Raw genomic sequence first — 24,113 nt, 5'->3', positions numbered from 1 at the left:
CATCCCATCCTGGCAGCAGCCCCTCCCATCCCATCCTGGCAGCACCCCTCCCTTCCCATCCTGGCAGCACCCCCTCCCATCCCCTCCTGGCAGCACCTGCTCCCATCCCATCCTGGCAGCACCCCCTCCCATCCCATCCTGGCAGCACCCCTCCCTTCCCATCCTGGCAGCAGCCCCTCCCATCCCATCCTGGCAGCACCCCTCCCTTCCCATCCTGGCAGCACCCGCTCCCATCCCCTCCTGGCAGCACCTGCTCCCATCCCATCCTGGCAGCAGCCCCTCCCATCCCATCCTGGCAGCACCCCTCCCTTCCCATCCTGGCAGCACCCCCTCCCATCCCATCCTGGAAGCACCCCCCAGTGCAGGGACTGGGACCGCTCCCATTTTGCAGATAAGGAAACAGACTCAGCGAGGTGGGGTCAGTTGTCCAGTAATCAGCCTGCAGGTGGTAGAGCCCGGAGCTGAGCACGGGCCAGCCCAGCCCAGTGCCCAAGCTGCTCAACACCATGCCTATGGATGAGAGAGTAGACACTCAATTAATATTTGTGGGATGAATTTTTTGAAGTTTCCTGGGTGATTCAGAGGAAATTTCCATCCCAGATGGTAAATGGTCCCACCCAAGCTCCCAGTGGACACTGGACTTTCCCACAAAAATGGGGCCCATCCACCCCGCCCCATCCTGATTCCTAATAAAACAGCAAACATGCAGTACTGGCTTCCTCTACGCCAGGCAGGGTCCTGGATGCTTTCTGTGACAGAACTCACCAAATCCTCCATTCCAGCCCTGTAGTGTAGGAATTGTTATTATCCCCATTCGACAGATGGGGAAACTGAGGCACAGCACAATTAGGTAGTACAGCCAATAGGAGGCAGGGCTGGGCTTTAGAGCCAGGCAGGGCAGCTCCGCCCTCCACCCTGGGTGGTGACCCCTGGCATTGCCCCCTGGCACATCCCTGAGGCTGCCAGCAGCCAGGGCAGCAGCATTGTTGAGCAGTGTGATTTTTATCTTGACAAGTGGCCCTTTCACAATTGCTATTTCCCCTCCACAGCCCAGGGCGGAAATGAGAAGGGGAGAAAGAGAAAGAGGGGGCAGCGGAACCTGATGGATGTGCCAGGCAGGATCACACCTTGAAACCAAAAATCCATTCTCTTTTGTCTACATAAACAATGCATGCAAGCAGTGGGCCGGAAGCAAAGGCACACCCCAGCCACCCCCAACCAGAGCTTGGCACACCTCTGGTGCCCATGCGGCCACCCTCCTTCCTAGGGACTGTGGGGGCAGGGGAGGGGCAGGTGCACACAGGTTCTAAGCAGATGGTAACGTCAGGGAGGCGTGGAGCAGGTAGCGTGACAGCCCAGAGGACAGGCCTCAGGGAAGACGCCCAAGCGCCCCAGAAAGACAGGCTGGGAGACACCTTTCAAACCAGCAGGCCACAGCCCTCCCACCTGCAAACAACCAGGAACGAGCATCAGGAAAAACCTTTCGTATGCGGCCTCAGGTCACCAAGAAACCCCGCCTGCCCCTCCTGGGCTACAAGACTCAGGGAACCTGGGGACCTGGAGGTGTGGGGACCAACAGCCACGTCAATTTGACACTGAAGCCTTGTCTGTGCTCCTCCTACGTGCAATGCCTAAGGAACACAGAGGTCTTTAAGGGCTCCCAGAAATGAGCTAGATAGCCGGGCGCGGCGGCTCACGTCTGCCATCCCAGCACTTTGGGAGGCCGAGGCGGGTGGATCGCTTGAGACCAGGAGTTCGAGATCAACCTGGCCAACATGACAAAGCCCCATCTCTACAGATATTACAAAAATTAACTAGGCATAGTGGGGGGAGCCTATAATCCCAGCTTACTCGGGAGGCTGAGGCAGGAGAATCGCTTGAACCTGGAGGTGGAGGTTGCGGTGAGCTGAGATCACATTACTGCACTCGCGCCTAGGCAACAGAGCGAGACTCCATCTCAAAAAAAAAAAGAAAAAAAAGAGCTAGACACACACATTAAGTCTGACACCAGGCAGGCCGTCTCACCAAAAGGACTGGTAGGTAGTGTCTGATGAGCTGGCACAATGATGATGATAACATAAATAGAAAGTTCACATTTATCAACCATTTGCTACGGGCCAGGCACTTACATGGGTTATCGCATGTAATCCTACAACAACCCTACGATGATGTAGGCACTTCTGTAAAAACCTGCCTTTTACAGATGAGAGAATGAGGCCCAGGGTGGTTAAGAGATGTGTCCAAGAGCACACAGCGGTGAGTGACGGAGCAGGAAGCTGAACCAGGCAGCCTAGCTCCAGAGGATGAATGAGTGCCAGCAGGGACAGGAATTTGGAGGGCTGGTGGTGGGGACCAACCAGGGCACGGAGCAGATGGAATCTGGATGGAGAGGTGGTGCCCCTGCCCCGGCCCTGAGACCTGCCATTTAGGAACCCTAAGGATCCATGTCTCTGCTAATACAACCAAGCCAGAGGTTGTTCTAAGTGGGCAAAGTCAGCCCAGGCCGGGGTGGGTTGAGGGGGGTGGGGGTGGAGGCAGCCTGGGAATGGAATAGCTAGGAAGAGCTGTTGGGCAGTGAGGCAGGAGTCACGATCCCAGCTCAGCCCCCTGCCTGCATATTGAGGGCAGGAAAACAGAGCATAGAGCACTCCTAGCCCAGTGCCTGGGTAAACAGCAGCGGCCACCAGTCCCACTAAGGGACCACACGCGGTCTCCCATGCTGACTAATCCTTGCTGTCTTTGAGCCACCAGTGTGGCCATCGTTTGCTGTGTTGGGCAACTCCACATCTTCTAATGCCTGCTCTGGTAACCTGTGGCTCCCCCAAAACTATGGCTGGGCCCATAAATCCTCACCCGGCACCTCCAAGATGTCAGCCAGCCCCTGGGACACCCCGCTGAATTTACAAGCTCCAAAGTCCAGATTTGCTCTGATGAGGGAAGCAAAGGATCATGTTGCCCATCGGGGACCTGGTGCTCAAAAGCCATAAACCACACTGGTGACAGCGCCATGACAGGTCGAGGGCCCTCAGCGGGTCATTTGCACGCTGGTTAATGGCCATGATGATGAGGCAGTAGCTGCTTGAGAACCCCTTGTGGGCCACTAATGAAGCTTTAAATCTGTCACGGGAGGTTAAGGGAGGAGGTGCCCAGTTTATCGTCTTTTTGGGGTGCTTAATCCCAGCTCTTGTCTTTTTTCCCTCTTAACTCCTTTTTGTTTGTCCTACCTTGGGAGGCGCAATCTCCTCACGGCCCTCTGAACACACACGACGAATTCTAACTTGAGGGCACTGGGGAATGACAGCCACTGCATTTCCCAATCTTTCTTATTGTCTTTGGAACAATAGTCTGCTGTGTTCCAAAGCACACAGGCTCATCTCAGATGGGGCAAAACAGAAGGAATGGGGAAGTCTGCGGGGAGCAGCGGCTGAGGGGGCAGAGGAGAGAAGGCCGCCTCGGGGCAGTGCCCACCTGGAAGCAATGATGGGGAAGTCAGGGGCGCTCACGTCCCCACTGGTCCTGCCAGTCTTAGCATGGCCTCAGCCACCACTCCCTTGACTCCTCTCTCCCTGGACCCAAACCTCAAGCCCACAGGACTAAATAGCCATTGGAGAAAAGAGCTGGGACTAACTTTCTTGCCTTGTCCTGGGGCAAAAACTATCAGAGTCTTAACCAAGGAAATTACCAACAGCTAGTATTCTTAATTGATCTAAGACTCTGTGGGCGTGGGTGTGGATGTGGGTATGTGAGAGAGAAAGAGAGAAACAGACAGAGCTAGACAAAAAGAGAGAGGCAGAACTGAGGGCAAAAGAGGGGTATAAGAGGAACTATTTGTTGGCACAGGAAAGAAAGATCTAGCATCTCTTGGCAGGCTGTGAATACCCTTTAATTAAGTAATAAATTTGTAACCAGGGAAATAAGCATCAGTAGGGAAATACTCGGTTTAATTACCCATTCATCTGTTTGGCTCTGCCAGGGCGCTGCTGGGCCACCGTTGCCAAGACACACCAGCTCGTGGGCACTCAGGACTGAGGCTGCCCAAGCACACATTCCAGTTTGGTTCCAGCTCCTTCCGTGCTGACAGAGAGAAAGAGAAACAGAGGCTGATCGAAACAGCGGTAGAGAGACAGCAACGACCCAGAGGAGCAGCTATAATTCCATCAAAGGGCTCTGGGGACCCTGACAACCACCAGACACAACCAGAGTGGTTTGTCACCAGAGCCCCAGTAGAATTGACTCAGAAGGCATTGTTGCAGATTTTTCCAACATGAAGCCAAAATACAGAGGCTGAGTGTATTCAAAATGCTGCTCTCAGAGCCACGCGTTACTGCGAAGGAGCAAACCCGGGAGGGTTGATCCCATGTTCACCTCCTATAGCCATTGCAGCGAGCAGTGTAGCCAGCCACACACTGTCTGCGCCTCCACCAGGGACTCAGAGCCCCACAGAGGGCAAGGCAGGGTCCAGGGAGACAGCCTAGAAATCAGGAGCAAAGATCCTTTGGGATTCTGTTTCTGCATCCAGGGCAGAGCTGAAAGACTGGAGGCTCTGGGCCTAATTACAGAGCTTGGGGTCCTGGGTCAGTGCCACAGGAGCCACTCACAAGGCCCTCCCAAGGGGCAGTGCAGAAGGAGAAGCTGGGAGGAGCTGAGAGGAAGGGAAGACCCCCTGAGTAACGTGAGACTAAGGCGCATCAGACCCACACTGTCTCGTAGGTCTCTGGGGTCTGTGGCTTTGGGTTCTGCAGCATTTCTAGAATCCAAGAGAAGAGAAAAGTGAGGAGGCTTTGGGAGACCAGAGAGGGTCCTTTGCATCTCTAAGGTGCCCAGGGGTGACAGAGGAGGTGCTCCCTGACCTCCACCAGGGATCCCAAGCCTCAGTCCCTTGTTTCCAGGGCTTTCTCCCCACATGGAGGATGGAGGGAGGTGTGCTTAATGGGGTGGACCACACCTTGCTTGCTTTAGCCTCTGATTGCTAAAATCCACTCCTATAAACAGCTCTCATCCAGCAGGCTCCTGGTGATGTGTCAAGAGTAAACGAATCTGAAACAGCAAAGGAGATCGCCTTCCAAATAGTCTTGTCTTTAAAAATTAAGGCAAAGAAAGCATTTGCCGAAGGACGTTTCCAGTTTGGCCAAATGCAGGTCTTTGGAAAAATATTTCACCAAACCCAGAGCAAAGCCAGCAGGGCCCCGCTCTGGTCATTACGAGTTCTTTGCAGCTTGTTTCTTGCTGGAAGAAAGAAACATTTTCTTCTATCTGCAGGCTGAGCTCTTCTGAGCCAGCTTGATTTCTGCAGCTGTTATGCACAACTCTTCGCCTTTACAACCTGACAGGCATTTGGAGACAGTGCTGGCAGGCAGCAGGAATGTGAGGGCCCCTGCTCCAGTCCGAGCCCTCAAGGACCCTGGCCCAGTCTCTTTGGCCCAGACATCCACCACCGTGCCCAGGGACGGCGTGCTCACAGGACATGAGTCGACATTCGCCCAAGCGGGGCATGGCCAGGCTGGCAAAGGGTTGCCTATCTGGGCCAGATCTGTAGGGAAGAAGTATCTACGGGAGAAGACCAAATACCACGTGGTATCCAAGCTCTGACAGGCAGGGAGTCAGGGCAGATGGCAGGGGCACTGGGAGAGGGTATGCGGGCTCCTGGGGCCTCCGAGAAGAGCCTTAATGAGCAGGCAGGGCTGAGAGGAAGTGTGACTTGGTGGATGAGCAATGGGGCTTTGGCAGCCCATAGGGCTGGATTCAAATCCCCACCTTGTCACTCACAGCAGCGTGGTGTGGAACCCGTAGTGCAAACCTCTGGGCCTTTGCTCCCTTGTCTGGAGGGCAAGGACAACCACAGTGCCCAGTCATAGGGCTCTCACACGCCGAAAATGAGCTCCTGTGTGTGACATTTTCTCTGTGTGAGTGGAGTGGCTCTTTGGGCCCCCGCTTGGTGTGTGTTTGTCTGTTTGCCTTTTGAGACAGGGTCTCACTCTGTTGTCCAGGCTGAGGCTGGAGTGCAGTGATGTGATCATGGCTCACTGCAGCCTCAACCTCCCAGGCTCAAGTGATCCTCCCACCTCAGCCTCCCAAGTAGCTAGAACTACAGGCATGCACCACCACGCCTGGCTAATTTTTTTACTTTTTATAGAGATGAGGTCTCACTATGTTGCCCAGGCTGATCTCAAAATCCCAGCCTCAAGCCATCCTCCTGCCTTCTCCCAAAGCACTGGGGCTATAGGTATGAGCCACCATATCTGACCCCTCTCCATCTTTTCTACGTTTCCTGATCCTCCCACCCCATCATATTTAGTACCTCCTCTGTCACAATTGTTTCTGGACTTGCCACCTCCCTGAGCTTCATTCCATCCCACACAGGACTGCCCGTCCAGTAGACCCCACTGCAGCTCCTCTGGCAGTCAAGGCCATCAGCTTCCATGTTCACCCCTTCACCCACAGCGCTGGAGGTCACCCGTTGGGAATGGGCTCTCTGGAGCCCTCCAAGCGATCCCGTAAACAGGTAAACAATTCCCGGGAATGTGTCCTCTGAAACTGCCTCCTCCCCCTCGGTAATGTGATCCTAAAGGCCTGTCCCACGCCTTTGTTCTCCAACAGCGTGGCCAGTTGAGAAATGGGGAGGACTTGAGGCCAAGGAAGGATCTAATTACCAACACCTTATGCTCATAAGCCACGACCCTACTTCACCTTCCACACTTCCTGCAAAAAATGAGAGTTGGAGGGGGGTGTTGAGACCCAGGGGATATCTTTCTATATGGTTTGGATGTTTGTTTGTTCACCCCAAATCTCACGCTGAAATGTGATTCCTAATGTTGGGGGTGGGGCCTGGTGGGAGATGACTGAACCACAGGGGCAGATCCTTCATGAATGGGTTATCGACATCCCCTTGGTGGTAAGTGAGTTCTCGCTCCATGAGTTCACATGAGTTCCAGTTGTTTAAAAGTCTGGAACCGCCCCCCCCTCACTCTTTTGCTCCCACTCTCATGCCCGCTCCCCCTTCATCTTCCACTGCGATTGTAAGCTTCCTGAAGTCCTCACCAGAAGCTGAGCAGATGTTGGCACCATGCTTCTTATATAGCCTGCAGAACCGTGAGCCAATTAAACCTCTTTTTATAAATGACCCAGCCTCAAGTATTCATTTACAGCGATGCAAAAACAGCTGGCGGTGGCTCACGCCTGTAATCCTAGCACTTTGGAGGGTCAAGGTGGACAGATTGCCTGAGCCACAGGAGTTAGAGACCAGCTTGGGTAACACTGCAAAACCCCGTCTCTACTAAAAATACAAAAAAAAAAAAAAAATTAGCTGGGCATGGTGGCGGGCACGTGTAATCTCAGTTACTCAGGAGGCTGAGGCAGGAGAATTGCTTGAACCTGGGAGGCAGAGGTTGCAGTGAGCTAAGATCGCACCACGACACTCCAGCCTGAGTGACAGAGCAAGAGTTTGTCTCAAAAAAAAAAAAAAAAAACCACACACACAGCCTAGCCCCCTTTCCCCAAGAGCGCCCACACACACTTCTGTTATTACTTCTGCCTTGTGCACCTGTCAACACTTCCCAAAACAACAAACAGAGCGCTGGGGACTAAAACATCCACGTGCCCCAGCACATTTATTTCCAGATGCCCTAGTGTGACTCTGCTCACAAAAGGGACCTTTTTTCAGCTGCCAAAGCGAGTCTTGGGGTGGGATCATGAGCCCACTCCTAGGCAGAGTAATGTGTTCCTCTACAGGTCAACACTGAGAGTTAAAAACTAGCCCTGGATCTAACAAATTGTGCTGAAGGTGCAGTTTGATTTTTGTCTCGTTTCGTTCCCATGGCCCGACAACGGCAAGCTGCAGGTACGTCTGTTCTGAAGAGCAGCCTCCCGCCCTTGGTCACTCTGCCTCGTGTCTCTCAGATGTTTAGTCCCACGGACTGGGACTGCTACACTTGAGCCAAGGCTTCTGGCTCCTCTCACTAAAGGCCTCAATTTAACTTAATGGACTAAATAGGGAACCATTTCTATATGATTAATTCATTAGGGTCCTACTCGGAAGGATAATAATATAATAACGTAAGTAAGACTGCAAGGCCTAGCTACCAGTCTATAAAAAGAACACCAAGAATAGCACAATTAGGAAGATATTCAAGACGGAGGAAGCTTGGAGCAGTGGACTCAGCTCTGACTAATGCCAAGATTGGTTCATGGGGTTCAAATTCAGGGTCCAGCTGGCCTGCCTTAGAGAGTTACCTGACTTTTTTTTTTTTTTTTTTTTTTTTAAGACAGTTTTGCTCTTAATGCCCGGGCTGGAGTGCAATGGCTCGATCTCGGCTCACCACATCTTCCGCCTCCCAGGTTCAATTGATTCTCCTGCCTCAGCCTCCCAAGTAGCTGGGATTACAGGCATGAGCCACCACACCCAGCTGATTTTATATTCTTAGTAGAGATGGGTTTCCTCCATGTTGGTCAGGCTGGTCTTGAACTCCCGACCTCAGGCAATCCACCTGCCTCAGCCTCCCAAAGTGCTGGGATCACAGGTGTGAGCCACCACGCCCGGCCGAGAGTTACCTAATTTCTCTGAGCTGTTGCCTTCTTCTGAAAGACAGAAGAATTGATGTGTATTTGTCAGAGTGTTGTGGAAATTTGATAAATGCAATATATGAAAATTACCCAGCACAAAATAGGCTCAAAACACCTGGAAAATATTGCTTAAGAAATTCCAGACGGGGCGCAGTAGCTCACACCTGCAATCCCAGCACTTTGGGAGGCTAAGGCGGGCGGATCACCTGATGTCAGAAGTTTGAGACCAGCCTTACTAACAAGGCAAAACCCTGTCTCTACTAAAAATACAGAAATGGTGATGCATACCTGTAGGCCCAGCTACTGAGGAGGCTGAGGCAGGAGAATCTCTTGAACCCAGGAGGGAGAGGTTGCAGTGAGCCAAAATCACATCACTGCACTCCAGCCTGGGCAACAGAGTGAGACTCTGTCTTTAAAAAAAAAAAAAGAAAGAAAGAAAGAAAAAAAAAAGAAATTCCAGTGCAGTAGCTGGTACTAAAGATGGAAATAAATGCAAAGAGGTTTTTCTAATGTGGTCCATTCTGTTTTATTGGCAAATGTCTTCTTTTCCTCTGTACTTTTTTTTTTTTTTTTTGAGACGGAGTCTGGCTCTGTCACCCGGGCTGGAGTGCAGTGGCCGGATCTCAGCTCACTGCAAGCTCCGCCCCCCGGGTTCCCGCCATTCTCCTGCCTCAGCCTCCCGAGTAGCTGGGACTACAGGCGCCGCCACCACGCCCGGCTAGTTTTTTGTGTTTTTTTTAGTAGAGACGGGGTTTCACCGTGTTCGCCAGGATGGTCTCGATCTCCTAACCTCGTGATCCGCCCGTCTCGGCCTCCAAAAGTGCTGGGATTACAGGCTTGAGCCACCGCACCCAGCCTCCTCTGTACTTTTAATCTGCACACTCACAAGTCCTTTGAAAGAAAGTGCATGAAAATTTAAAACAGATGTAAATTAAAATCCCAACAGGAATCATCTTCATTGATTACAGATGGATAAATAGTTGTTATTTACAGATGAGTCAAGGTGATCCTAACTGGTGGGTCTGCTGGTTGGTATTTGATTTGTGGGCATTGGCATGTCATTTGAAAGTATCTCGATGCCTCCTCTCTACGCCTTACCCAAGCCTCTTATCTTCTCCATACTGCTCCTACTCTCTCCCCACCCCTCAAAAACACTCTTGGCCACTTCACTACTCAATGTCTCCCACCTTGGGTCCCTCAACTGTCCTGGAGCTAATGACCCAATTCCTCAAGGCTTTGCTAAATAACCTCTTCATCTATCTAACCCTTTTCCCGTAAAGGGCCAGATAGTAAATATTTTAGGCCATCTGTCAACTCTGCCACTGTAAGCTGAAAGTAGCCACAGACAATATGCAAATAAGTGTGGCTGTGTTCCAATAAAACGTTATTTACAGGCCGGACTTGGTGGCTCACGCCTGTAATTCCAGCACTTTAGGAGGCTGAGGCGGGCAGATCACGATGTCAAAAGATGGAAACCATTCTGACCAACATGGTGAAACCCTGTCTCTACTAAAAATACAAAAATTATCTGGTTGCGGTGGCGTGAACCTGTAGTCCCAACTACACAGAAGGCTGAGGCAGGAGAATCACTTGAACTTGGGAGGTGGAGGTTGCAGTGAGCCAAGATCGCACCACTGCATTCCATCCTGGGCAACAGAGCAAGACTCCGTCAAGAAAAAAAAAAAAAAAATTAGCCAGGTGTGGTGGTGCACGCCTGTAATCCCAGCTACTCAGGAGGCTGAGGCAGAAGAATTACTTGAACAATAGAGGCAAAGGTTGCAGTGAGCTGAGATCGCGCCAGTGCACTCCTGCCTGGGCGACAGAGTGAGACCTTGTCTCAAAAAAAAAAAAAAAAAATACAGATTACTGGGCCCCATTCCCAGAGCTTCTGATTCAGTAGGTCTGGGTGGAGGCCAGAGAATTCACATTTTTAACAAATTCCTGGGTGCTGCTGTTCCAAGGACCACACCATGGGAACCACTGGCTGCATGGGGAAAAAAAAAAAAAAAAAAAAAAAAAAAAAAAAAAAAAAAAACCTAAAAGTATACTGCCACCTAGTGGATAGTTCCTAGAAGTACCCTATGCCAAATACTGCTTTGATTTTAGCATATACAAAAAAATTGCATTATCTTTTGTCATGGAGAAGAATCAAATTCACAAAGCCAATTTGTCATTCACACACTTGGGATTCCATAACCACATTCCAAGCTTCTTTCAAGAAATGAGGTGTCACATTATTTACAATAACATGGCAGTGATTTTAAATCAAGTTAAACCAGAAACAGATTATTTTCCACTAGGGGAAAAACACTTTAAATAATCTAAATAGAATAAAACTGCTGCTGGCTCTGTTCTCTGGCCACTTTCCCATTGCCAGACGCACATACCTCTCCTGAGAAGCAAAATCCACACCGGGTCCGAGCTGAGGCAGCTGATGAAATTCAGCAGGAGATGGGTCCAAATCAGCTCCTGTCAGACCCCAGAGTCTGTGATCTCTGGACACACAGAACTGTATCAGTGGTGAAGGACCCCATTCATAGGCAACTGTTAAATATTTGCTACACATAGTAGAAACCAAAGAAAGCGTCTTCTTAAAGCGGAGAGCTCCTGCTCACCTCTGGTTTTCGTTTCTCACATCACATTTACACGAACCCAAATTTGTCACTGGTTTCCACCATGCATTCAAAATTTCCACAAAAGCACTTCTGTTTTCCTCCATGAAAACTGCATTCCGACATGCCGGAAGTGAAATTACCCACTCCTACCTATCTGTCCCAGCAAAAGACTTGGGTCTCTAACTCTACCTCTTACAAAGTAAAAGGGTGTTACAGTCACCAGTTGCAGATGACTTGGGAGTCCATGCTTAGCAAGCGCAGGGTTTTTGTCAGCATGGAGAAACACATTAGGGCCATGCTACAAAAGATGGCCTGGTACCAGAGGAACAGAAATGACAGGGACCGGAATGGTCTTTGAGGCCAAAAATTTATATTTGATCTCCAGATGTGATGCAGCTGATAGCTAATTAGTTTGACTTAGATCTACACAAATCCAACCCCCCTTTCTTCCACACATGCTGTGGGCATGCTGGTGTGAAAATGTGTCTGCCTGAGTTCGTGCTTTGATTGAGAATTCTCTGGAATGAACACACTTGGAATCCCTGAGAACACTGAAGCCCCGGCACGTGGGACGTCGGGGGAGATGCTCTTTCTCCTTTCAGCTTGACTCAAGAGCAGGTCATGAAGCGGCATTCTTTGTTCAAGTGACTGATTCCATCCTAACAAGGCTGGCGTCAACTGCTCGGCTTCATGTTTCAGTGTGCGAGACCACCATTAACTGCAAACCTCAGCGGTCTAGAGCTACTGGATGTGAATTCTGCGGCCACTAATGAAAAAGCAATTGTGGTACATTAGCTGCAGAGCTGTTTGTGAGCAATCAGAAAGACACAGAGCAGGACAGGGGCCCTCCCTGGCAGGACACACTGAGGCAGACACAGGTCCTGCCTGTCCAGCTGCCGTTCCTCCCTGCTTCCTTGCCGGTTAGGATGTTATCGCTATCAAGGACAGCAGAAGTACCAAGACCTTAGCTACCCCAGAGGATCTGAGCTAACACTTATGGCACCTTACTATGTGCGAGGTAATTTTAGAAGCACTTTTTTTTTTTTTTTTTTTTTGAGATGGAGTCTCGCTCTGTGACCCAGGCTGGAATGCAGTGGCACAATCTCGGCTCACTGCAACCTCTGCTCCCTGGGTTCAAGCAGTTCTCCTGCTTCAGCCTCTCAAGTAGCTGGGCTTACAGGTGCTCACCACCATGTCTGACTCATGTTTGTATTTTTATTAGAGAGGGGGTTTCACCGTGTTGGTCAGGCTGGTCTCAAACTCCTGACCTCAGGTGATCCACGCACCTTGGCCTCCCAAAGTGCTGGGATTACAGGCATAAGCCACCGTGCCGGGCCTAGAAGCACATATTAATATAATCATCACAACAACCCTAAGACGTAGTACCATAACTACCCTCATTTTACAGATGAGGAACCCGAGGCTCAGAGACAGAAACAAATTGCTCGAGGACAAATAGCTAGCAGGGGGAGAAGCATATAAGTCCGTAAGTTGTACTTGGACTAAGCTATTCATGGCAATCCCAAATCCTGTTGACTGGTCTCGGGAAAGGCAGGATGTTTGACCTTCAGTCCCCAGTAGGGGAATTATACCTGTACCCCTTATCATGTCTTCATGGAACTAAGTGGATTTCCTGCCCCTCTGACTTTGGGCTTAGCCATATGACCTGCTCCATCCCATGGGACATTTCATAATGTCAAGCGGGGGTTTGAAATGTGCTTGTGGCCAGGTGTGGTGGCTCACACCTGTAATCCCAGCACTTTGCAAGGCTGAGGTGGGTGGATCAGTTGAGGTCAGGAGTTCAAGACCAGCCAGGCCAACATGATGAAACCCCCGTCTCTGCCAAAAAATATAAAAAATTAGCCAGGTGTGCTGATGCGTGCCTGTAATCCCAACTACTTGGGAGGCTGAGGCAGGAGAATCGCTTGAACCCAGGAGGCGGAGTTTGCAGTGAGCCAAGACTGTGCCACTATACTCCAGCCTGGGGGACAGAGTGAGACTCTGTCTCAAAAAATAAAGAAATGTGTTTGTGCCATTGGTGTACCCTCCTTGTGCTAATGGGCCCCAGAATGAGACCCACAGAGCCCACCCAAAATGGACCTGAAGCCTAGAGCCACACGCAACTGAGCCCAGCCTGAATCAGCAAACCCCAGCCAACCCACTGGGTGTTTACTGCACATCAGCGTGGGGCTGATACAGTTCATGATTCTGTTCTAGTCAATGACACCAGGAAAGATTTCCAGAATAAGCAGAGCCGCCAGAGAAACATTTATACCCCTACCCCTCTGCTCCCTACTGGGCACTGCTATGAGGACATAATGATTAGTGCTGGGTCACCGTCTGGTGACCACAGGCAACCAGGACAAAGGCAACCGGCTAATAGGCTCAGGATCCCCAAGCAGAAAAGACTGAGCCTAGGGCCATGATGATCTTGTCCAGCCACTGAGCAATCACCCACCTGTATATTTTTGTGAGAAAAACGATCTCCTCTGTTTTCAAGCCTTCGTTAGTTGAAATTTCTGCTGCTCACAGCCAAAGCCATTCCTTACTGCTGTTGACTTTCCCAGGTATGGCAAAATCTTGTACAGATGCTAGATCTTTGTATCTGCCTCTTTTTTCTTTAGATTGGCTGGTTCCCCCACACCTTAGAATAGCAGGAAGGAAGTCACAAATTCTTGCTAATATCATTCGATCCATACCTGCTGCCACTTGCCCCAGAGGGAGTGATTTAGAGTTGCCCGTGTGAGAAGCTGCATCCCCCCCAACCTAAAAACATCAACCCTTGAATTCAGAGCTGCTGCATTTCTACTTGAAGCTCAAGCTCAAGTTCTGTTTTCTCTGCTCATCTGGATCTACTCCAGCCACACTGACCTCCTTGCTGCTTCTCAAACACACCAGCCATATTCCTGGATCTAGTTCTATGTTTTCGTTATGCCATAGCATTTAAAACCTTCGGGCATAGTATATCATTTACTTATTCAGTGTTTCTTTTTTATTTGTCTGTCTTCCTGTGCTAGAACGTAAGCCAAAGACAGGAATCTTTGTTCTGTTCATTGATATAGCCCAGGTTCTAAACCACTTCCTAGCATATAATGGGTGCTCAATATAGCTTGTTAAATGAATAATTTAATTGATTTATTGATCTTTCTCTGCATGGGCAATCACATGTGCCTCTTGGGAATCTGTTTTGGCTGCTTTGTCTTTGCCTTCTCAAGGGGCCCCCTAAAAATCATACCCAAGTGAATTCTGCAAAGACCACACAGCCTACATATCAAGCAGACCTTCCAAACTCAGTGGAAGTCTTTTCACAGTATGGTTACAAACAGAAACCATAGCAGTTTTATTGAGACATAATTCACTTACTTTAAAACTTACGTTTCTAGGGGCTGGGCACAGTGGCTCACATCTGTAATCCCAGCACTTTGAGGCCAAGGCAGGCAGATCACAAGGTCAGGAGATCGAGACTATCCTGGCTAACACAATGAAACCTCGTCTCTACTAAAAATACAAAAAAATTAGCCAGGCGTGGTGGCGGGCACCTGTAGTCCCAGCTACTCGGGAGGCTGAGGCAGGAGAATGGCGTGAACCCAGGAGGCAGAGCTTTCAGTAAGCCAAGATCGCGCCACTGCACTCCAGCCTGGGCGACAGAGCGAGATTCCATTTCCAAAAAAAAAAAAAAAATACCCTTCTAGAATGCACAGTTCAGTGGTTTTTCCATATTCACAGAGTTGTTCAACCATCACCACAATATAATTCTAGAACATTTTCATTACCCCAAAAGGAAACCCCATGCCCATAAGAGGTCACTACCCCACCTCACCCAACCTCTGGCAACCACTAATGGACTTGTTGTCTTTTATGTATTTGCCTATTTTGGACATTTCATACAAATTGAATCTTACAGTTTGGAGTCTTTTGTGTCTGACTTCTTTCACTTATCAAAATGTTTTAAAAGTTCATGCATGTTGTAGCCTAAGTCAGTACCTCATTCTGTTTGTTTGTTTAGTTGGTTGGTTGGTTGGTTGGTTGTTTTGAGACGGAGTTTCACTCTTGTTGCCCCGGCTGGAGTGCAATGGTACAATCTCAGCTCACCACAACCTTCACTTCCTGGATTCAAGCGATTCTCCTGCCTCAGCCTCCCGAGTAGCTGGGATTACAGGCATGTGCCACCACGCCTGGCTAATTTTGTATTTTCAGTAGAGACAGGGTTTCTCCATGTTGGTCAGGCTGGTCTCTAAATGCTGACCTCAGGTGATCCACCCGCCTCAGCCTCCAAAAGTGCTACGATTACAGGCGTCAGCCACCGTGCCCAGCCAGTACCTCAGTATCTCATTCTTTTTTATGGCTAAATAATATTCTGTGACCCTGGTCACCAAAATCTGTGGAGATTTCTCCCCACCAACCACCAATCAATTCTGTGGCCACGCCAGCTGGATGTCCTAGAATGTGACCCAATTCTGACAGTATGTACCTGGAGACAGCATCAGATCCCACAGGTAAGGGCTCAGTCCCACAAGACTGTCCCCACTTCACATACCAATTGCAAGTAATAGGTTGTCACCTACACTTCTGACCAACTGGCTATAAATTGCAGTTCCTACTACCCCCTCCCTGGGTTCAATTTCATTTGCCAGGACAGGTCACAGAACTCAGGGGAACACATTTGCCAGTTTATTATAACGGATGTGACAAAGGATAGAGATTAATGGCCAAATGGGCAAGGTAATGAAAGGGCACAGAGTTGCCATGCCCTCTCTCGGGTGCCACCCTCCAGGAACCTCCATGTGTTCAGCTGTTGCGAAGCTCTCTGAACCCTGTCCTTTTGAGATTTTACGAAGACTTCACTGTGTAGGCATGATTGATTGAATCATTGGCCACTGGTGATCAGCTCAATCTCAGCCCTTCGCCCCCCTCCCCTCCCTGAGGTCTGGGGGCGGGAGGAAGGAAAGAGGGACTAGGGAGAGGAGTTGAAAGTGCTAACCCTCTAATCAATCACTTGTTTAGTTCCCCTGGCAACCAGCCCCCATCTGAGGCTATCCAGGAGCCCACCAAGTCACTTCGCTAAAACGAAAGCTACTCCTATCGCCCAGGAAATTCCAAAGGATTTAGGAGCTTTGTGTCAGATGCTTCTATCACTCAGAAAATTACAAAGGCGTTAGCAACTCTGTGGCAGGAACTGGGGTCAAAGACCAAATATTAAAACAAAAGATTCTCCTAGTGCCTCTTCTACGTGGGTTTTAGTGCCTCTGTCTCAGGAACCAGGGGCAGAGACCAGATAAATATTTTACAATATCAGCCAGGCACAGTGGCTCACACCTATAAAACCCCAGCACTTTGGGAGGCCAAGGAAAGAAGATTACTTGAGGTCAGGAGTTCAAGACCAGCCTGGGCAACATGGTGAGACCCAGTCTCTAGCAAAAAATACAAAAATTAGCCAGGTATGATAGTGCGCACCTGTAGTCTCAGCTACTCGGGAGGCTGAGGTGGGAGGATCACCTGAGCCCCAGAGGTTGAGGCTACAGTGAGCCATGATCATGCTACTGCACTCCAGCCTGAGAAACAGAGCAAGATTCTGTCAAGCAAGCAAGCAAGAAAGAGAAAGAAAGAAGAAAGAAAGAGAGAAAGAAAAGAAAAGAAAAGAAAAAAAGAAAAGAGAAGAAAGAGAAAAGAGAAAAGAAAAGAAAAAAGAAAAATCAACCCTACCAGCATCTTCGTTTAGGGCTTTTGCCCTCCAGAACAGTGAGACAACGCGTTTATGTCGTTTCGTCCACCAGTTTATTGTACTTTTTTTTTTCACATCGTAAGACCCCTTTATTTGAGACAAGGTCTCACTCCAGTGCCCAGGCTGGAGTGCAGTGGTGTGATTAGGGCTCAATGCAGCCTCAACCTCCTGGGCTCAAGTCATCTTCCCACCTCAACCTCCTTAGTAGCTGGAACTACAGGTGCGTGTGCCACCATGCCTGGCTAATTTTTGTATTTTTGTAGTGATAGGGTTTTGCTTTGTTGCCAGGCTGGTCTCGAACTCCTGAACTCAAGCGATCCTCCCACATCAGCCTCCCAAATTGCTGGGATTACAGGCATGAGCCACTGTGCCCAGCCTTGGTACCTTTCTACAGCAGCCCCAGGAAACTCCTATGTCACTTCCTGATGGAGGACCATCAGCACCATATTGCAAGAAGGGCACAGATGTTGGTGTGGCCATCCTCAGAAACTACAATCCTCCACAGCTCATCCTCTGGCCACAAGCGTTTATAGTCCTCCCATATGCAAACAAAATACATTCGCCCTCCCTCATTCAAAACCACCAGTCTCATCCCTTCTTTCAGCATCAGCTCAAAGTCCGGAATCTTTTTATTTTCTTTTTTCTTCTTTTTTTTCTTTTTTTTTTGAGACAGAGTTTCACTCTTGTCAGCCAGGCTGGTGCGATCTCGGCTCACTGCAACCTTTGCCTCCCAAGTTCAAGCGATTCTCCTGCCTCAGCCTCCCGAGTAGCTGGAATTCCAGGGGCACGCCACCACGCCCAGCTAATTTTGGTATTTTTAGTAGAGATGGGATTTCGCCATATTGACCAGGCTGGTCTCAAACTCCTGACCTCAGATGATCCGTCTGCCTCAGCCTCCCAAAGTGCTGGGATTACAGGTGTGAGCCACCACGCCCAGCTCAGAATCATGTCCTCTAAATCAAGTCCACCTGAAGTTGCAGCTTCAGAGAACAGTTAAAGAAGACAGCTCCTCTCAATCTAAAGAGTTGTCAAAGAGACAAGTTATCTGCCCCTCCCCATGCCTCCGGACAAGCCACACACCATCGTGGGACGAGTCATTGAAGACATCACCTTTCAAAGTAATCATCATTCTCCTGAAGAACCTGAAGCCATCAACTCTAAAATGACATCAAGGATCTCTCCAATGTTATTATTCCCTCATTTCCTCCTTCCTTACAGAATCAGACAGTCTCAAAGTTGGAAAGCAGTTTAAAGTTGAAGCTAGGCCAGGCACAGTGGCTCAAGCCTGTAATCCCAGCACTTTGGGAGGCCGAGACGGGCGGATCACAAGGTCAGGAGATCGAGACCATCCTGGCTAACCCGGTGAAACCCCGTCTCTACTAAAAAATACAAAAAACTAGCCGGGCAAGGTGGCGGGCGCCTGTAGTCCCAGCTACTCAGGAGGCTGAGGCAGGAGAATGGCATAAACCTGGGAGGCGGAGCTTGCAGTGAGCTGAGATCCGGCCATTGGACTCCAGCCTGGGCGACAGAGCGAGACTCCGTCTCAAAAAATAAATAAATAAAAAATAAAGTTGAAGCTAGTCCTACACACAGCCTGGACAAAGTTCACAGACAAAATGCTGAGCAAAGAAAGTCAGACTCAAAGGCCGGGCGCGGTTGCTCAAGCCTGTAATCCCAGCACTTTGGGAGGCTGAGACGGGCGGATCACAAGGTCAGGAGATCGAGACCATCCTGGCTAACATGGTGAAACCCCGTCTCTACTAAAAATACAAAAAAACTAGCCGGGCGAGGTGGCGGGCGCCTGTAGTCCCAGCTACTCGGGAGGCTGAGGCAGGAGAATGGCGTGAACCCGGGAGGCGGAGCTTGCAGTGAGCTGAGATCCGGCCACTGCACTCCAGCCTGGGCGACAGAGCAAGACTCCGTCTCAAAAAAAATAAATAAATAAAAAATAAATAAATAAAAAATAAAAAAAAAAAGAAAGTCAGACTCAAAAGAGTAAATACTGTAGGATTCCATTCGTAGGAAGCTCAAAAACTGGCAAACGAATCCAAGGTGATAGAAGTCAGTACATATTTCTGGAATTTTCCACTTAAAAAAATGCCTGTAGTCTCAGCTACTCAGGAGGTTGAGGTGGGCGGATCACTTGAGCCCAGGAGTTCATGGCATTGGGCAACATGTTGAGACCCCATCTCTATGAAAAATAAGAGTAAAAAAAAAAAAAGCTTATAAAAGAAGTCAGGGCCAGGGGCAGTAGCACATGCCTATAATCCCAGCACTTTGGGAGGCCAAGGTGGATGGATCACGTGAGGTCAGGAGTTTGAGACCAGCCTGGCCAAGATGGCAAAACCCCATCTCTACTAAAAATACAAAAAAGTAGCCAAGCGTGATGGTGTGCACCTATAATCCCAGCTACTCAGGAGGCTGAGGCAGGAGAATCACTTGAACCCGGGAGGTGGAGGTTGCAGTGAGCCCAGATTGCACCACTACATTCCAGCCCAGGCAACAGAGCAAGACTGTTTAAAAAAAAAAAAAAAAAAAGAGTCAGAATAATGGTTACCTTTGAGGGATGGTTTGACTGGGAAGATGTCCTGAGGGATCCCTCTACAGTTTGAGCTAGTTGGTGGTTGCACAGATTCACAAGTATGTAAAACAAATATAGACTCAAGAGTGTGTAGTTTATGGTTTGTAACTTTTATCTTAGTATTTTTAAAAGAGGTATAAGTAGTCCTGTGGTTCCCATACTTAAGTATTTCATAAACCAATAAGACTTCATACTTCCCTCCATCCCTCTCTTCAAAATCAGAGGAAGTAACTTTATACAATGACTATGGATTAATATTATAACTCGGAAAAATACCTTTTTCTTCCTAAGGCTCTCCCATAACAACACCTCTGGTAGAATGCTTGCTGCTTGGGTTTTAAAAATACAGAACTGGGGCCAGGCACAGTGGCTAATGCCTATAGTCCTAGCACTTTGGGAGGCTAGAGGAGGCGGATCACCTGAAGTCAGGGGTTCGATACCACCCTGGCCTACATGAAGAAACCCTATCTCTTCTAAAAATATAAAAATTAGCCAGGCGTGGTGGCATCCCAGCTACTCGGGAGGCTGAGGCAGGAGAATCGCTTGAACCCAGGAGACGGAGGTTGCAGTGAGCTGATATCGCGTCACTGAACTCCAGCCTGGGTGACAGAGTGAGATTCCATCTCAAAAAAAAAAAAAAAAACCCAGAACTGGGCCAGGTAAGGTGGCTCAAGCCCGTAATCCCAGCACTTTGGGAGGCCCAGGTGGAGGATGGCCTGAGCTCAGGAGTTCAAGACCAGGAAGACCCCGTCTCTAAGAAAAAAGAAAAAAAAAGAAAAAACTTTGCTGAGCATGATGGTGCACGCCTGCAGTCCAGTCTGCTCAGGAGGATGAAGTGGAGGGGTCACTTGCGCCCGGAAGTTCAAGGTTATGGTGAGCCATGATTGTGCCAATGAACTCCAGCCTGAGTGACAGAGTGAGATCCTGTCTCAAACACACACAAAAAAGATTTGATTTTGAAACTATGCTTCTCTAATCCCATAAGAGGGTGATAAACCTTTGCTGTGCTCACTTGGAGGAGCTGTTTAATTTTTCCCAGATTCCCAAGGGGAATGCTCTGTCACTAAACACAAGGGCTTCTGAGCGGTAGGAGAGGACTAAGCTGGTCTTTATTCAAAGATTCCTACTATAGTAATAAGAATGAGAAATGGCTCACACCCATAATCCCAGCAATTTGGGAGGCCGAGGCAGGCGGATCACCTGAAGTCAGGAGTTCGAGACCAGCCTAGCTGTCATGGTGAAATGTTGGCCATCTCCTCTCTCTACTAAAAATACAAAAAATTAGCCGAGCATGGTGGGATATACCTGTAATCCAGCTACTCAGGAGGCCGAGGCAGGAGAATGCTTGAGCCCAGAAGGTGGAGGATGCAGTGAGCCAAGATCGGGCCAATGCACTCCAGCCTGGGCAACAGAGCAAGACTCCGTCTCAAAAACTCAGAGAGAGAGAGAGAGAGAGAGAGAGAGAGAGAGAGAGAGAAAGAAAGAAAGAAAAAGAAAGAAAGGAAGGAAGGAAGGAAGGAAGGAAGGAAGGAAGGAAGGAAGGAAGGAAGGAAGGAAGGAAGGAAGGAGAGAGAGAGAGAGAAAGAAAGAAAGAAAGAGAGAGAGAAAGAAAGAAAGAAAGAAAGGAGAGAAAGAGAGAGAGAAAGAAAGAGAGAAAGAAAGAAAGAAAGAAAGAAAGAAAGAAAGAAAGAAAGAAAGAAAGAAAGAAAGAAAGAAAGAAAGAAAGAAAGAAAGAAGGAAAGAAGGAAAGAAAGAAAGAAGGAAAGAAAGAAAGAAAGAAAGAAAGAAAGAGAAAGAAAGGCCGGGCGCGGTGGCTCAAGCCTGTAATCCCAGCACTTTGGGAGGCCGAGGCGGGTGGATCACGAGGTCAGGAGATCGAGACCATCCTGGCTAACATGATGAAACCCCGTCTCTACTAAAAATACAAAAAACTAGCCGGGCGTGGTGGCGGGCGCCTGTAGTCTCAGCTACTCGGAGGCTGAGGCGGGAGAATGGCGTGAACCCGGGAGGTGGAGCTTGCAGTGAGCCGATATCGCGCCACTGCACTCCAGCCTGGGCGACAGAGCGAGACTCCGTCTCAAAAAAAAAAAAAAAGAAAGAAAGAAAGAAAGAAAGAAAGAAAGAAAGAGAAAGAAGGAAGGAAGGCAGGCAGGCAGGCGAAAGAGAAATGCCAAGACAGGATTTTCTAGAAATTGTGATATATTGTAAATGTTTTACATTTAACCTTTATATATATGTGGTGAATACCTTCCACACATTTTAGGGTGTATTTCTGAAATTACTGGGTGTTTTCTGCGTCTCTCTCTGCATCTCTCCCCAGTGGACCGTTTCCAACTGAAGAAACACACACATCTGCCCCCTGACTCTCACATACACTCATGGGCCAGACAGAGGAGATGTCAGTATCTCCCAATTTCTTGTAGTCCCTCCAGCCTGTAGAGCTCCCAACAGCCTGTAGGTTTCCAAACAAAAACCCAACAACCCCATCCACAGGGACAAGATTGAATCCAAAGCTGGGTGCTTCATCTAAAAGGAACTTTTTTTTTTTTTTTTTGAGACAGAGCCTCACTCTGTTGCCCAGGCTAGAGTACAGAGGCATAATACCAGCTCACTGCAACCCCCACCTCCTGGGTTTAAGCGATCCTCCCACCTCAGCCTCCTGAGCAGCTGAGACTTCAGCCGTGTGCCAATAGACCCAGCTAATTTTTGTATTTTTACTAGAGACGGGGTTTCAACATGTTGACCAGGCTGGTCTCAAACTCCCAACCTCAAGTGATCCACACACCTCCGCCTCCCAAAGTGCTAGGATTACGGGCATGAGCCACCGCGTCTGATCTTAAAATGTGAACAGTTTTTAAAGATATTTTGGATTGTTGTTTTTAACAAACTGACCTGAAGTGCTGCTTCTGTTCCAGCAAAAAGCCAAGGAGAACCTCCTGCCCTCAGATCCCTGGGTTCTGCAGGGAGTTGCCATTTCTCAGAAACTGGATTTTGACTCTTAACTGCTTGAGACTGGAGAAGCCAACCAGGGAGCGTGTAAAATTAATCTTGCATAAGTGATGAGCTTATAACGAGAGCCCCAGGGGAATAAGGCTAGTACACTGCAGAGCATCACTTAGCTACTGCTACCTGGCCGAGTGTTGCAGGAGAAGAAATCCTGGGGAAGGCAGGCTTCAAAGCTCCTTGATGTCCTATTGTTTCAAACCATCAGATTAGCAGAAAGAAGTCTCCGCTAGTTCTCCTTGAGAAAACCACCAACACTTTCACGAGCGGGGGGCAAGTTACATGGGAATACTACCCCCCTTGATGATTTCTGAAAGTTCCATTTGGCATTACCTTGATTTGGAGGTGAGGAAAGAAGAGCAGATGGAATGCAGGAAATGTCCATGAGGATGACACTACTTACTGATTGTATTATGACTATATATGGCTTCTCAGCCTTTTGGCTAAGATCAAGCGATTATTACTAAAATGACTCAATCCGCCGTGCCCAGTGGCTCACGCCTGTAATCCCAGCACTTTGGGAGGCCGAGGCGAGCAGATTACAAGGTCAGAAGCTCAAGACCAGCCTGGCCAACATGGTGAAACCCCGTCTCTACTAAAAATACAAAAAAAAAATTAGCTGGGTGTGGTGGTGGGTACCTATAGTCCCAGCTACTCGGGAGGCTGGGGCAGGAGAATCTCTTGAACCCAGGAGGCAGAGGTTGCAGTGAGCCGAGATCGCACCACTGCACTCCAGCCTGGGTGACAGAGTGAGACTCTGTCTCAAAAACATAATAATAAAAAAATGAAAATAACAACTCATACCATGCCCACTTTGAAGCAAGCACTGGTCTGCACACGTCACACTCATCTGATGCTCACAATAACCCTCTGAGGTAGGTATTAATAACACGTTTTAAATCTGGGGAAAATGAGGCACAAAGTGGTTGGTTGATAATATGGACTGAATTGTATCCCCCTAATTTATTTGTTGAAGTTTTAACCCCCAATGTGACTGTATTTGGAAACAGTGACTTTCAGGAGGTAATAATTAAGGTCAAGTGAGGTCACGAGGGTGGAGCCCTAATCTAATAGGACTGTTGTTGTTGTTGTTGTTCTTGTTGTTTTGAGACAGAGTCTCCCTCTGTCGCTCAGGCTGGAGTACAGTGGCGTGATCTTAGCTCACTGCAACCTCCACCTCCCAGGTTCAAGTGATTCTCTTGCCTCAGCCTCATGAGTTAACTGGGATTACAGGTGCCCGCCACCACACCTGGCTACTTTTTGTGTTTTTAGTAGAGACAGGGTTTCACGATGTTCGTCAGGCTGGTCTTGAACTCCTGACCTCGTGATCTGTCCACCTTAGCCTCTCAAAGTGCTGGGATTACAGGCGTGAGCCACCATGCCCGGCCATGGACTGGTGTTCTTATAAGAGGAGGAAGAGACACCAGGAGTGTGAAAGCAGAGGAGAGGCCATGTGAGGACACAGGGAGGAGGCAGCCATCTGCAAGACAGGGAGAAGGATCTCACCAGAAACCAACCCTGCCCACACGTTGGTCTTGAACTTCCTGTTTTCCAGAACCGTGAAAACATGAATTTCTGTTGTTTGAGCCACTCAGTCTGTGGTATTCTGTTATGGCAGCGCAAGTGGACTAAC

At 48.9% G+C, this 24,113-nt stretch overlaps 1 long non-coding RNA gene across 1 annotated transcript; it reads right to left on the bottom strand.

The window, feature by feature from the left end:
- Window positions 1-245: 245 nt before the first annotated feature.
- LOC105494462 (uncharacterized) lies at window positions 246-18,275 on the bottom strand. The gene is made up of 5 exons (XR_011624676.1): window positions 13,633-18,275; window positions 10,947-11,054; window positions 3,949-4,074; window positions 1,852-1,956; window positions 246-510 (listed from the first exon to the last, which is right to left on the bottom strand). It is a non-coding gene; the product is annotated as an uncharacterized lncRNA (long non-coding RNA).
- Between the last annotated feature and the right edge of the window lie 5,838 nt (window positions 18,276-24,113).

This window comes from Macaca nemestrina, chromosome 1 (assembly GCF_043159975.1).
Source record: "Macaca nemestrina isolate mMacNem1 chromosome 1, mMacNem.hap1, whole genome shotgun sequence".
NCBI classification, from domain to species: domain Eukaryota; kingdom Metazoa; phylum Chordata; class Mammalia; order Primates; family Cercopithecidae; genus Macaca; species Macaca nemestrina.
The sequence above is the reverse complement of the archived record's forward strand: the minus strand, read 5'-3'. Positions and strand labels throughout refer to the sequence as shown.